Source organism: Benincasa hispida, chromosome 10, assembly GCF_027475165.1.
Source record: "Benincasa hispida cultivar pf3 chromosome 10, pf3_genome.v1.1, whole genome shotgun sequence".
In the NCBI taxonomy this organism is placed as follows: domain Eukaryota; kingdom Viridiplantae; phylum Streptophyta; class Magnoliopsida; order Cucurbitales; family Cucurbitaceae; genus Benincasa; species Benincasa hispida.
The window spans coordinates 7,898,130-7,913,160 of NC_143487.1; the positions used below are offsets into that span (position 1 = coordinate 7,898,130).

Sequence of the window (15,031 nt, forward strand, 5' to 3'; positions counted from 1 at the left end):
TTATATTTATTAGTAGTCATTTCTAAGTATTTGATAGACCTTTTTTTTTATGTGTTTATCACCAATAAAACATTTTCGTGTTTATTATCAATTGATCATCTATACATCTATTAACAATAGATGTCTATTATATATAGTGTATCGAAGATGGGACCAAATGAGCATCAAAGCAATCACTAAAAAGAAGTGCAGTCACTTCGTTATCTTATGATTTGAAACTTGATTCCGCTTGAGAAATGATGGGTCAGTTGTGGGTGATAGGGACGCTAAAACGTAGACGTAATGTCACTACAAGAAAGTAGATTTGTAGCAAAGATTTTTAACCACTATAACATTTATAGCAACAATCTTACAACAGTTAGTAAAAGCAATGTTAAGAGGTCAATCGATGCGATTTTTTAAACTATTGTAATAAAAAAAATACAAACTGCTACAATACCTTCATCAACAACTTTTTTTTTTTTTTTTTTTTTTTTTTGCTTATAATAACAAATGTTTTAGTCTATAGCAACACTTTTTTGGTACATAACAATAAAAACATATTAGGCTATAGCAACACTTTTTTGGTACATAACAATAAAAATATATTAGGCTATAGCAACACTTTTGCTGTTTTATAACAACAAATATTTTAGTCTATAAAAACACTTTTTTCTTCATAACAACACATATTTTATTCTATAACGATACTTTTCTTTTTTTATAACAATAAATATTTTAGTATGTAGCGTTTTGTGTGGTTTATAAAATCGATTAAAAGATTCTTATTGCAATACTAATAAAATTGCCATAGCAGTTGCATAAAAGATGTCTTGCATCAATTATCTCAAACAATTTACAAACTTTTACCAATTGTTATGGATCAATTATTTAAGCTTTGGTTTTTTTTTAATTATAATATATTGCATTATTTTAAAAAAACCAATTAAATTATATAATTGCTTAATAATGCAAAATGTATACTCCTAAAAATGATAGGTCCAAAGTGTATATATATTTATAAACTACAATTGATAAAGTTCAAATACATAAATATGAGAATATATAATTTACAAATAATATCTAAAAAAATACATAATAAACAAAGATGTGTTGGAATACTATATTGCTTTAAACTAAGATACTAAGTTATTATTAAAGATGCTCTGTTGACTTCACGAAATTGGATGTTTATCTCTTGGAGTATTATTTTCGTAATCCTGAAGATGAATAATGATAAAGATTAATAAAAAAATAAATTAAAAAAAAGACTTGAATATGATACAATCATGTTATAATCGACCATGTCTTGAAATTGAACATCCTTATAGATTCAAAAATCTAACAAAGGCTAAAGTTAGAATTATTCTTTGTAATGCTTAAATAGATTATACCTTTAGACCTAGTTAAATCCTACAACAACAAATAAATTGATTAAGAAATTTCATCAACATAAACTTAATTAATGTGTCTTACAATATTTTAGTCAGCAAAATACCCTCCGTATTTACTAAAATTGTCCCAATACAAACATAATAGAGAGGATCCAATGCAAATCAACGAAAAATTTTCATCTAACAATTGAAATGCTTAATTTGACCAATTCTAAGATATAACATCAGATGCCTTAGGATGAAAGTTTTCATGATGTGCCCATGATATAAAAGGTTCAAAATGTTCAAAATCAAAAGATCTAGTACAACAAAAATATCCATTCTTGTTTACTAATCAAATGCACATCCCTTAGAAAACAACATATTCAACACCAAATCTAACATAAGAGTACTAATTGGTACTTCAAAATGAAAAAACATCACTGCCATAAAATTTCTTCACAATAACTCTAAACATATTCCATCATTCTCACCCATATCTGCTAAAATTTCCTCATTCATTGTAATATCAAATATGTATATTTCAATAATGCATTGAATGTCTTAGGGGAGATCAACGGCAGAATATTACCTTCTACAACATTATTAACTTAAAAAAAAATGGTAATTAGGAGAAAAGAAAATACAGGACTTTAGAATGATAACTAAAACGCAAGTACCTGCACCCCCAAATCCTTTGTGGAAATAGGTTTTTCTTGAAAAATAGTGAAATCCCTAAAAATCCAGATACAAGATCCCATAAGAAAATATCATATTGCTAAGAATTTCATATCATATTAAAAGCAAATACTTACCGAAACGAGTTCCAATTGAAGAACTAGCAAAAGAGAGATGGAGGGATTTTGTAGGGTTAGAGAATTGAGAAGCAATTAGGCTACTACAATCAACTCCTTCATATGTGGTGTGGTGGTTAGGATCCATTAAATTAGGATTTTAGTAAATCTTTTAGGAGGGAATCCACCACTTAAAAGGGAAAATTTGAGTGGGATAATGAATTTTGAAAAAGAGGGACCTATTTTTGGGAAAATATGTAGTGGGAGAAAGATAATGAATTTGACATTTTTTTTTTTAATTTAATTTTTTACTATCTCATTTTTAAGATTATTTTTTTTATATCATTTCTTTTATTTTCAACTATGAAGCACAGACACCGGCTATACGATACGGATATAATCAGATACAACATTCGTCAATTTTTAAAAAACTAAGATACAGATACGTCATTTTTTTATATATTTTTTTAATATATATATATATTTCCAAAAAAATTGGAATACTGATACATTGAAGATACATTTTTTTCTTTAAAAAATCTAGGATAGAGATAAATTTAGTATATAAGTTAATAACAATAGCAGAAGAATACAAACATTGAAATACAATAAAAAAATAAAAAAAACAACATTTAAGATGTTGAATTACAATAGTTAATAAAAATGCAATAGAAAAGTGACTCATATTGCAAGAAAGAAGAAGAAAGATGATTAGAGGGAGAAGTATGAAAATAAATGAAAAACTTCTTCGTTGAATTGTTGAAGATATCCAAATGGTTTATATTTTGGTCGATTTTATGGGGATTCAAATGTGAAGATGGAGATTAGATGATTTAGTGTAGGGTTTGTTTCGTTATTATTATTATTTTTTTTTTAGTTTTGTACTCAAGTAGTGAGCTTTTTAAATAGGTTGTCTAGTTTTAGATTGGGAAAGATTAGATGAGTTGTTTGTCTTTTTTTTCTTTTAAAAAATACGCGTAGAAATAGATACGTCAAATCGCATGTGAGATACGTATATGAGAAGTATCTAGAAGTATCGGTATTCAATACATGTCTGATAGGATTCTTTGCCTCACATGAAATATCTATGCTTTATAGATTTTGAATAACTTTTGAAGTTGAAAGCTCGAAAATATAATAAAATAGAGAATTCTTTTAACTTTCTAACATTATTGAGTTAAATTAGAAGTTTAACTGTGAACATTTTAATTTACGTCTAATAGACCGCTGACATATTTAAGGCATTAGCTTATGAATATATTATACATAAAATTAAATTTTTAGATCTAATAGATCATTAAATTTTGAGTTTTTGTGTCTAATAGATGTGTGAAGTTACTAAAAAAAATGGTTTATTACAATTACATACGAATGAGGTTAGTTACAATTCTAATAGACAGGGATGATTGAAAACACTTGACAAATGGATATGTGATTGATAAGTATAACGGTAATAAAATCAAATTTAAGTACTTTAATTTAGGTACTTATTAAATACTTTTAAAATTTTATAAACCAAATAGACACAAAAGTGAAAGTTTATGGACCTATAAATTTTTTGAAGTTGAGGAATCCATATATGATACAAAATTCAAATGTTTAGGAGCTAAACCTGTAATTTAATATACATGTTGCTACGTAGTTACTACAAATACGTATTGATTTACAACAATTTCAATACCTACAATTACACCGCTGCAACAATTTAAACAACCTAGTTAAGATATCTTAATGCATCTACTTATCCTCTATTTTCTCATATTTTGTTCCAAAAACATATCTTCAAATGTTTTCTTATTTTTACGATTTGAAAACTAAATGTTGGAATGTAATGGTTGTGATTGACTCTATTGCAATATATACTAAAAATGTTGTCACTTAAGTGTTGCAATAGACATGTTTGCAACCATTTATAAATACATCATTAATAAACTGCTGCAATTGCATATAAACCTTTGCAACATTCGTTAAACCGTTACAAAAAAAAAAAAAAAATTGTTGCGATAGATGTATTTTCTTGAAGTGTGTCTTTTTAAAATTATATTGATATGATAAATCAATAAACATATTAACCTCGTAACAAATCAAATGTATTATGCAAACAACTATGAATGGAAAATAATTTAAAATATCTCTTATCGATTAGTAATAGATCTATGATTTATAGAACTCGTAATCGACATTATTATTAAATCGATCTATCCACGATAGATTGTAGAGATATGTTTGAGGATTTATAGTCCCTCATCAAGTTGCAACCCAAAAGAAATAATGAATGGAGTAAAAGCACAGATGTGTGTGGAAATGAAGTAGCTGGGCTAGCAGAATGTCCACTTGTAATATTCTCTTTTGAATTATTATAAGATCATATATAAAAGGAAGTAGCTTGCTAGGTTCTTGTTTTAAAACACCCACACATTGAATATTGAATAGGGGTGGTTCTAACCTAAGTTATATAATCAAAAAAGAAGTTTGGGTTTTAAGATTTTTGTTTCTAATTTTCCTTTGAAAATCAGATATATATATTTAGAAGGTTAAAAATGGTAAACTTAATTTCGAACTCCCTTCTTGATGGAAAATTATTAGTATACAAAAATCTTATTTGAATTAATATATATATCTATAATAAGAAAGAGTGAGTGACTAACTTAAGTATTATTCAATTGGTTTATTTAGGTGAAATAGTCATAACTTCCAATTAAACTCTCAGTCCCACATGTTAAACATAAAATCAATCGATGATTCAAGGTGAAGAGGAGTTTCCAAGCTACCATGGAAGTTAGATTGTGGGTCTCGTTGTTGCATTACTTGATTATGCCAGAGTTAGGTGTTAGAGCAAAAGATCCATTTTTGTCTTTCAACATTGCTTTTACCAATAGTTGTTAAATAAATTGTTGCAATAAACTTTGCGGTGGTTCCAAACCGTTGTAATAGGTCAAATTAACTAGTGCAATAAACTTGTTTTCTTGGAGTGATTATTAATATTTGAGTTTATTCAATTTTTTTATGCTTAATATAAGGGTGTGGTGAGATAGTAATATACACTTAAATTTCCATTTGTCCACAAAAATCAATAAAAGTAAATTTATTGTGTTTTTGGATTGACTTTCTAGTCATATAAATAAATGTTTATAAGTGTAAAAAAAAAAAATGTTTATAAAACACTTAGAAAGTCAATCCAAACCGATTTTTATATGTTCAAAACATTCTTACGGATCTTTATGGGTATTTATAAAAATGTATTAAAGATATAGAAGATTGTTTATAAATATGTTTATGTAAGCTACCATGAATAATAAAGTAATAAATCTCTTTAATTATTGCCCAATTAAATCACAAATGATTCCCAATCTAATACAACTTAGGAGGTCAAATGTCTTCTTAATATCTATGCAGAACTCTTCCAGTTATAAATGTGTCAATACATATTTTAGTCTATAATAATAATAAAATAATAATAATTATTATTAATTGATTGATGGATGGATTAAAGTTGTTGAAACATCCTACTTTTGAGCTTACTTTTCAAACCTTTCCTTTTGCTTTTCCCAAGCCAACGTTGCATCCCTATTATTAAAATTATCTTCTTTCTTTGTGGTCACTTTATCTCTTCTTATTCTTTGTAATGCCCATGAATTTACACCGTGTCAAAAATAAAGTTTCAAAAGTTGTAAAAATATTCCTAAATTTTTAAAATGGGTTAAAAAATACTTTACCATTAATTTTAGATGAAAACAGTTAAATTTTTATTTTAAAAATAACCTAAACCTTCAAAAGTGTAAAAAATATCCTTAAACATTTAAAAAAAATAAAAATAAAAATTCTCCTTGTTATATGAACAAAAATAGTTAATACCATCTTACCTCTCTATTTTCCATCTTTTTCTCCCCTCCCTTCTTCAATACACTCTTATTCCTTTTTTTTTTTTTGTTAACTATTTGACATTCGTTTATCTAAATTAAATAAATAAGATTGCACATTTTAGTTAAGGTATATGAACTAATAAGAAAAAAGATAATAAATAAAGAACCAAATGATTTTAAGACTTACATATTTTAACAAAATTGTACGATAGTAGTTGTGTGTTAATAGGCCAATACTTTTTTTATTTGACTATCTACTGTTTTAGTATATTTTAAGAGAATATTTTGCTTTTGGAATTTTATGAAATTTTTTGTGGGATTTTATGTTTTAACTTAAAATTTTGGTTGTAGAGAAAATTGGTGTAAATTAAGAATTGGAAAAATAAGAGAAATATGAGAGTATCTATATGAAAAAATAAGAATATTTATATAATTTGCTTTAAATTTGGTTCTTTTCCAACTTAAGAGAACTTCAAACAAGTTGACTGTCATATTAATGGTAGAAACAATTTTTTTAACTTTTTGTTTTAATTTTTAATGTTAATGTTCTCTCGAGAAATTAATGGTGGGGTAGTTTTTTTAATTTATATTAAGTTTAGGGTATTTTTGAAACTTTGAAAATTCACGAGTATTTTTTAAATAAAATTTGAACGATTTCCATCCAAAACTAATGATAAGGATACTTGTGAACTCAATTTACAAATTTATGAGTATTTTTGAAACTTTTGAAACTTCAAAAATGCTTTTTAATGCAAAGTATAAAATTTAAAGATATTTTTTAAAATTTACCTCTTTCTAAGCATCTCTTTAATGAAAATTAATAGATGACCATGAGAAATTTTAGCACTGTGTTCCTTACACGAACGTTAATGTTTTCTTTCTTCTCTTTTTTTTTTTTTTTTTGGGTTAAACATTTTTAAAGAAATTAAATATATGTTCTCTCATGTCTGCTAGTGCTAGGTAACAAATAAGGAAAAGATGCTTATCAACTTGAATTTGGGTTACAAACTTTGAATAACATAATTTTAAGGAAAAATTACTTTTTTTTAGTCCCAAGTTTATAAAAACGGGTCTATTTAGTCTTCGAGTTTTCAAAAAGTTCCTATTTAATTTCTAAATTTATAAAAATAGGTTTAAAAGATCATTGAATATTTTTTTTTATTTGATTTTTTGAAAATAATTATATGATATTTAAAATTATAAAAAAATAGTTTTAGAGAGGATATAATCTTTTAAAATTATTCTTCTAATTTAAAATATAATATAATTATTTAAAATAATAGTATAAAGTTATTTGAAAAACTTTTTAAATCTATTTTTAAAAATTTAAGAAGAAGAAGGAAGAAGAAAAAAAAAAAAAAAAAAACCGGCTTAGGAGGATAGTGGAATAATGGCTGCTAAAAAGAGGAAAATGTAAAAGATAAAGGCGAGAAAGTGAAATTGGATATTGAAAAATAACACAACATGAGAGGGAAAAAAAAAATTGGGAGTAGGACCCACACCAATTTCCAAAGACCAAAAGTCCAAAAACCCCATTTTTTTAATTTGAATATATATTGAGTTAGGTGACCTGCACTACCCCCTCTCTCCACCACGCCACATGAGTGTTGTGGACAACACGTCCCTATTTATTTATTTATTTAATAAAATGCAATTTTAGTCCTCAAACCTTGGTGATCTGGCAGGTTTAGAGTGGTGGATCTAAAATTTTATATGAGAAAGCGCACAAGTTTATTTACCTGTAATTAGTGGCGGATCCAAAACTTTTTCACATGAATACAAATTTATTCAAAGTTACAATTTTTGTCCACGAACTTCTAGATTTGTGTGTATATAGTCACTAAACTTTTAAAAATATATAATAGGTTTATGAATTTGCAATTTTGTGTTTATTAAATTCTTAAAATACAAAGAGCCTCTTACATATTTAAAAAATGTAAAAATTTAATATATAATAACAAAAAAATGAAAATTTAAGGTTTAGTTAAATATAAATTTTCTTGTTTAATAAAATGATTAATTTTTAAACATTTTCAATATTTTTAAGATTTATTGGATGTAGAATAGAAACTTTAAGGATTTATTACACATTCTTTAGAGAGTTATGAGAGGTTCATTATACATTAAAAAGTATAAAATTATTATTATTATTATTATTATTATTATTATTATATATATAATTAATATAATAAATAAATATATCAAATAACTTGATCAGCATTGCTAAACTATGTCGTGATAATCAAGCTTTAATTTAGTTTTATGCTTCCTTTTTTCATGTGCAGGATCTTCAAACCAAGACAGTTTTTCTTCAGAGAATTCTTGAAGATGGTCTATACAAATCATCTCCCCGAACTTCCATTTTTTTCAACCCTTCCTCCTTTTTCGCAACAACATTTGTGTCTCGTCTTCGATCTTCCTCTTCATTATGGCATGTACGGTTGGGGCATCCTGCTAGCCCATCCTAAAACGAGTTTTGCGTCTGTGTAAAATTTTAATTTCCAGTATTAACACTACTGATTTCTGCAACTCGTGTCAAATGGCTAAAAGTCACCATTTACCTTTTCAATTATCCACTACAAAAACTTGTGCACACTTTCAATTAGTTCATTTAGATGTATGGGACCCTTCCTCTCAACTTTCAATCAATAGAGCTAGTTATTTTCTTTTGTTTTTAGATGACTTTACTCGTTATTTTTGCCTCTACTTACTTAAAGCTAAGGATGAAACCATTTCCTGTTTTCATCACTTCAAAACTCTCGTGGAAACTTAATTTAATACAAAAATTAAGAGTCTTCAAACTGATTAAGGCGATGAGTTTAGAAGTCTTGGCTCTTTGCTATCCTCCCTTGGGATTGTTCATCGAGTCTCATACCCATATACTCCTCAACAAAATAGTCGTGTTGAAAGAAAAAATCACCATGTAGTTAAGACGGGGCTCGCATTACTTGTTCACTCTCATCTACCTATTTTCTTTGGAGCTTTGCTTTTCAAATGGCTATTCATCTTATTAATCGATTACCTACTCATGTTTTAGGCTATAAATCTCCTTACGTCATGTTGTATGGTCGTCTTCTTGATTATCAAATATTAAAAGTATTTAAGTCTGTCTGCTTTCCATTTCTTAAACCATATAATTCCAATAAGCTTGCATTTCGATCCCGTGAATGTATTTTTCTTGGTTTTAGTATCAGTTACAAAGGTTACTTGTGTCTCGATCCTTCATCCGATCGTATCTATATTTCTCGTCATGTCATATATAATGAAGACGGTTATCACTCTCAACACTCTAGTTTGTCATTTCCTACAACTAACCAATTTCACTCTGATCAAACTTATTGGTCCTCTTTTTCCTGTGTTCCCCTCTCCTCTCCTCTTTTTCCCCCCTTTCCATCTCCTTCACCTTCTATACTTGATTCTTCAAGTGCTCCTTTGGCCTCCTTTGTCGTTTCTGTTCCCGTGTCTACCTCTCCATTTGCTCCCCCTTGTTTTTCCTTTTTTTTCTTTCTGTTCACCATTGCCAAATGAGGCTATTGTTCACAAGCATCATAATGAAGCTTCTACCTTCTCTTCTTTACTCTCCCCCCCCCCCCCCCCCAAACAAGTCCATTGTCTTGTTTCTTCCTTGTGTCCTATAATCTCTACTCCTTCCTCTCCCTCCTTTTCTAACTCCTTGTTGCTTACCCTCAATCAAATTCCTTCCCCTTCTTCTACCTCATTTGCAAATCCTTTTCTCCCTCCTATCCTGACCACTTCATCCCATCTTCAACCCCTACCTTCTACTTCATCGTCTACATCCATCCCTTCTCTGGGTAATACTTACCCTAAGATAACTAGGTCCAAGGCTGGTACCTTTAAACCAACCCCTTTTTCTACTTCATCTATCCCTAGTGAACCACCCAATTTTAAGACTACTGTTAAATTTGTTGAATGGAAATGTGATATGGAAAATGAGTTTGAAGCATTAACCAAGAATCAAACTTGGAGCCTTGTTCCTCCTTCATATGATTACAAAGTCATTGGATGTAAATGGGTTTATAAGTTGAAATTGAAGCCAAATGGGGACATTGAACGATACAAGGCTCGGTTGGTTGCTCGAGGTTTTGATCAAGCATATGAGATTGATTATTTTGAGACATTTAGCTCAGTAGATAAACCAGCCACTCTTCGCATTGTGTTGGCCTTAGCTGTCCATTTTAGGTGGTCTATAAGACAGTTAGATGTGCACAATGTCTTATTAAATGCTGACTTACATGAGGATGTCTATATGACTCAACCACCCGACTTCATTAATTAAGATAAACCATCCTATGTGTTTAAACTTCGTAGGACATTGTATGGCTTGAAGTAGAGTCCCATGCTTGGTTCCTTAAGCTTAGTACATGGCTACTTAATTGGGGGTTTTTGCAACTAAGTCTGATACTTCTTTATTTATCTATTGCTCTGCCTCAGTCTTTGTTCTCATTTTGATTTATGTGGATGATATCATTGTAACTGGAAGTGATGTTGTATTTATACATAATTTTATTTGTGATCTGAATGCTAATTTCTCCTCGAGGGACCTTGGGAATTTATCCTTTTTTTAAGAATCCAAGTTTGTCACACAGATGATTCTCTACATTTATCTCAAACTAAATATATAGCAAATTTACTTCAGTGCGGTCAGCTCATTGATTGCAAACATACTACTACCTCAATGGCTATGGGCTCCCCTCTGTCAGCTCATGATGGCGATCCACTTCCTGACCCATCTATGTATCATAGCATTGTGGGAGCATCGCAATATTGTACTCTCACGCGACCAGATTTAAGCTTTGTTGTTAATAAAGTTTGTCAGTTTCTTCATGCCCCAACTACTATTCATTGTAGGCAGTTAAGCATATATTGCGCTATCTTAAGGCCACTAGCTCTCTTGGTATTTCTTTCTCGCTTTCTGCTGATTTCTCCTTGACATGCTACACATAAACTTTGATTGGGCGAATTGTCCAGACGATTATCATAGTACGAGTGGTTACTCTGTGTTTCTTGGTGGCAACTTGATTTCTTGGTCCTCCTCGAAAGAAAAGTAGTGTCTTGTTCCAGCTCCGAATCCGAGTATTGAGAGATGTCAAATGCTGCTAATGAATTGAGTTCAATCATTGCTATCTGAATTGCATCTTTCTCATTCGTCTACACCCTTGTTGCTATGTGATAATGTTAGTGCCACCTTTTTTGCGGCAAATCCCATGCTTTATACTGGGACTTACAGAATGTTTTACATACTCCAACTATTTCAAATAAATTGATCAGCATTGCTAAACTATGTCTTGATAATCAAGCTTTTGTTGAGTTTTATGCTTCCTTTTTTCTTGTGAAGGATCTTCAAACCAAGACAGTTTTTCTTCAGAAAACTCTTGAAGATGGTCTATACAAATCATCTCCTCGAACTTCCATTTGTTCTAGCCCTTCCTCCTCTTTCACAACAGTATTTGTGTCTAGTCTTCAATCTTCCTCTTCAATATGGCATCTACGGTTGGGGCATCCTGCTAGCCTAGTCCTAAAACATGTTTTTCGTCTATGTAAGCTTTCAATTCCTAGTATTAACACTACTCATTTCTACAACTCGTGTCAAATAGTTAAAAGCCACCATTTACCTTTTTCAATTATCTATTACAAAAACTTGTGCACCCTTTCAATTAATTAATTTAGATGTATGGGACCCTTCCCCTCAACTTTCAATCAATAGAGTTAGTTATTTTTGCTTATTTTTAGATGAGTTTACTCGTTATTTTTTCCTCTACTTACTTAAATCTAAGGACAAAACCATTTCCTGTTTCCATCACTTCAAAACTCTCGTGGAAACTCAATTTAATACAAAAATTAAGAGTCTTCAAACTGATTGGGGCGATGAGTTCAGAAGCCTTGGCTCTTTACTATCCTCCCTTGGGATTGTTCATCGAGTCTCATGCCTATATACTCTTCAACAAAATGGTCGTGTTGAAAGAAAAAATCGCCATGTAGTTCAGATGGGGCTCGCATTACTTGTTCACTCTCATCTACCTATTTTCTTTGGAGCTTTACTTTTCAAATGGCTATTCATCTTATTAATCGATTGCCTATTCATGTTTTGGGCTATAAATCTCCTTACATCATGTTGTATGGCTATCTTCCTGATTATCAAATGTTAAAAGTATTCGCATGTGACTGCTTTCCATTTCTTAGACCATATAATTCCAATAAGCTTGTATTTCGATCCCATGAATGTATTTTCTCTTGGTTTTAGTATCAATTATAAAGGTTACTTGTGTCTTAATCCTTCATCCGATCACATCTATGTTTCTCATCATGTCATATTTAATGAAGACGTTTTTCCCTCTCAACACTCTACTTTGTCCTTTCCTACAACTAACCAATTTCACTCTAATCAAACTCATTAGTCCTCTATTTTCTATGTTCCCCTGTCCTTTCCTCTTTCTCCCCCCCCCCCCCCCCCCCTTTCCATCTCCTTCACCTTCCATACTTGATTCTTCAAGTGTTCCTTTGGCCTCCTCTGTCGTTTCTATTCCTATGTCTACCTTTCCATTGGCTCCCTCTAGTTTCTCATCTTCTGCATTCTGTTCACCATTGCCAAATGAGGCTCTTGTTCACCAACACCATAATAAAGCTTCTACCTCCTCTTATTTACTCCCCCCATCCACTGTTCTTTTTCTCCCTTGTGTCCTATGATCTCTACTTCTTCCTCTCCCTTCTCTTCTGACTTCTTTCTACCTACTCTCAATCAGCTTCCTTCCCCTTCCTCTACCTCATCTGCAAACCCTTTTCTCCCTCATATCCTGACCACTTCGTCCCATCCTCAACCCCTACCTTCCACTTCATCGTCTGAATCCATCCTTCCTACAGGTAATACTCACCCTATGATAACTAGGTTCAAGGCTGGTATCTTTAAACTAGCTCCCTTTTCCACTTCATCTATCCCTAGCGAACCACCCAATTTTAAGACTACATTTAAATTTGCTAAATGGAAACATGCTATGAAAATGAGTTTGAAGCCTTAACCAAGAATCAAACTTGGAGCCTTGTTTCTCCTTCAGATGATTACAAAGTCATTGGATGTAAATGAGTTTATAAGCTGAAATTGAGGTCAAATGGGGACATTGAACGATATAAGGTCCAGCTGGTTGCTTGAGGTTTTGGTCAAATATATGAGATTGATTATTTTGAGACATCTAGCCCAGTAGTTAAACCAGCCACCATTTGCATTGTGCTGGCCTTAGTTGTCCATTTTAGGTGGTCTATAAGACGGTTAGATGTGCACGATGCCTTCTTAAATGGTGACTTACATGAGGATGTCTATATGACTCAACCACCCGGTTTCATTGATTAAGACAAAACATCCTATGTGTGTAAACTTTGTAAGGCATTGTATGGCTTGAAGCAAAGTCCCCGTGCTTGGTTCCTTAAGCTTGGTCCATGGCCACTTAATTGGGGGTTTTCTCTTTATTTATTATTGCTCTGCCTCAGTCTTTGTTCTCATTTTAATTTATGTGGATGATATCACTGTAACTGGAAGTGATGTTGCATTTATACAGAATTTTATTTGTGATCTGAATGCTAATTTCTCCTTGAAGGACCTTGGGAATTTATCGTTTTGTTAGGAATCCAAGTTTGTCGCATAGGTGATTCTCTACATTTATCTCAAACTAAATATATAGTAGATTTACTTCAGTGCGACCAACTCATTGATTGTAAATATACTGCTACCCCAATAGCTACGAGCTCCTCTTTATCAGCTCATGATGGTGATCTGCTTTCTGACCTATCTATGTATCATAGCATTGTGGGAGCATAATATTGTACTCTCACTCTGCCAGATTTAAGGTTTATTGTTAATAAAGTTTGTCAGTTTCTTCATGCTCCAACTGCTATTCATTGGCAGGCAGTTAAATGTATATTGCACTATCTTAAGGCCACAAGCTCTCTTAGTATTTCTTTCTTGCTCTCTGCTGATTTGCCCTTGACATGCTACATAGACGCTAATTGGGCGAATTGTCTAGACAATTGTCATAATACGAGTGGTTACTCTGTGTTTCTCGACGGCGACTTGATTTCTTGATCCTCCTCAAAACAAAAAGTAGTCTTTTGTTCCAGTGTCAAATCTGAGTATCGATGGATGTCGAATGCTGCTAGTGAATTAATTTGGGTTCAATCGTTGCTATCTGAATTGCACTTTCTCCTTCGTCTACACCTCTGTTGCTATGTGATAATGTTAGTGCCACATTTTTGGCGGCAAATCCCATGCTTCATTCTCGAATAAAGTACATTGAGATTGACTAACATTTCATTAGAGAATGGGTTTCTCATCAATAGCTTATAGTTCGTTTCTCATCAATAGCTTATAGTTCGTTTTGTTCCGTCTTACGACCAACTTGTCGATATCTTTACAAAGCCATTACCTTATCAGTGCTTCTGCAATCTCATAAAGAAGCTTTCCATCATTCATCCTCCCTGCTCAACTTGCGGGGGGATGATAGAATGGTATTTTGCATTAATATTTTGTGAGTGCTTTATAGTCTTTTAGTTGTATTAGTTGGTTCATGATAACCAATATTGGGTCTCCCGTGTCCTATTTCTCCCTTTATATTCCCTTGTCTTCTTCTTCTTTAGTACATTGTATTTTCTGTACTATTCTATTCCGAAGTCTATTTTCATATTCTCTATAAATTTTTAAAAATACCTAAAAAAGGAAAATTTTGGAGGTGAAGTAGTGTCTATCTACTTAATTTTCAAAATCAAAAAATCAAATTATTACCAAATAGGGCATTAGTTTTTAGATGAACGTGAAACTTATTAATGATATACACGGAATACAATTACATATATTTTATATTTAATAAAAAAAGTCATATACAAATATATTATTTGCAGTGAATCCACCTGTTAAGTAGTCATGCATTACGATAGGAACTCCCAATTCTCGGGCTCAAAAAGGTCTAGGGGATAAGCTACATAAGCAATATATTGATTTTCTTCTCATATATATATA

General features: G+C 31.0%; 1 long non-coding RNA gene across 1 annotated transcript; it reads right to left on the minus strand.

Moving 5' to 3' along the window:
* Positions 1 to 972: 972 nt before the first annotated feature.
* On the minus strand, positions 973 to 2,311 carry LOC120089509 (uncharacterized). The gene is made up of 3 exons (XR_005485200.2): positions 2,168 to 2,311; positions 2,033 to 2,087; positions 973 to 1,199 (listed from the first exon to the last, which is right to left on the minus strand). It is a non-coding gene; the product is annotated as an uncharacterized LOC120089509 (long non-coding RNA).
* Between the last annotated feature and the right edge of the window lie 12,720 nt (positions 2,312 to 15,031).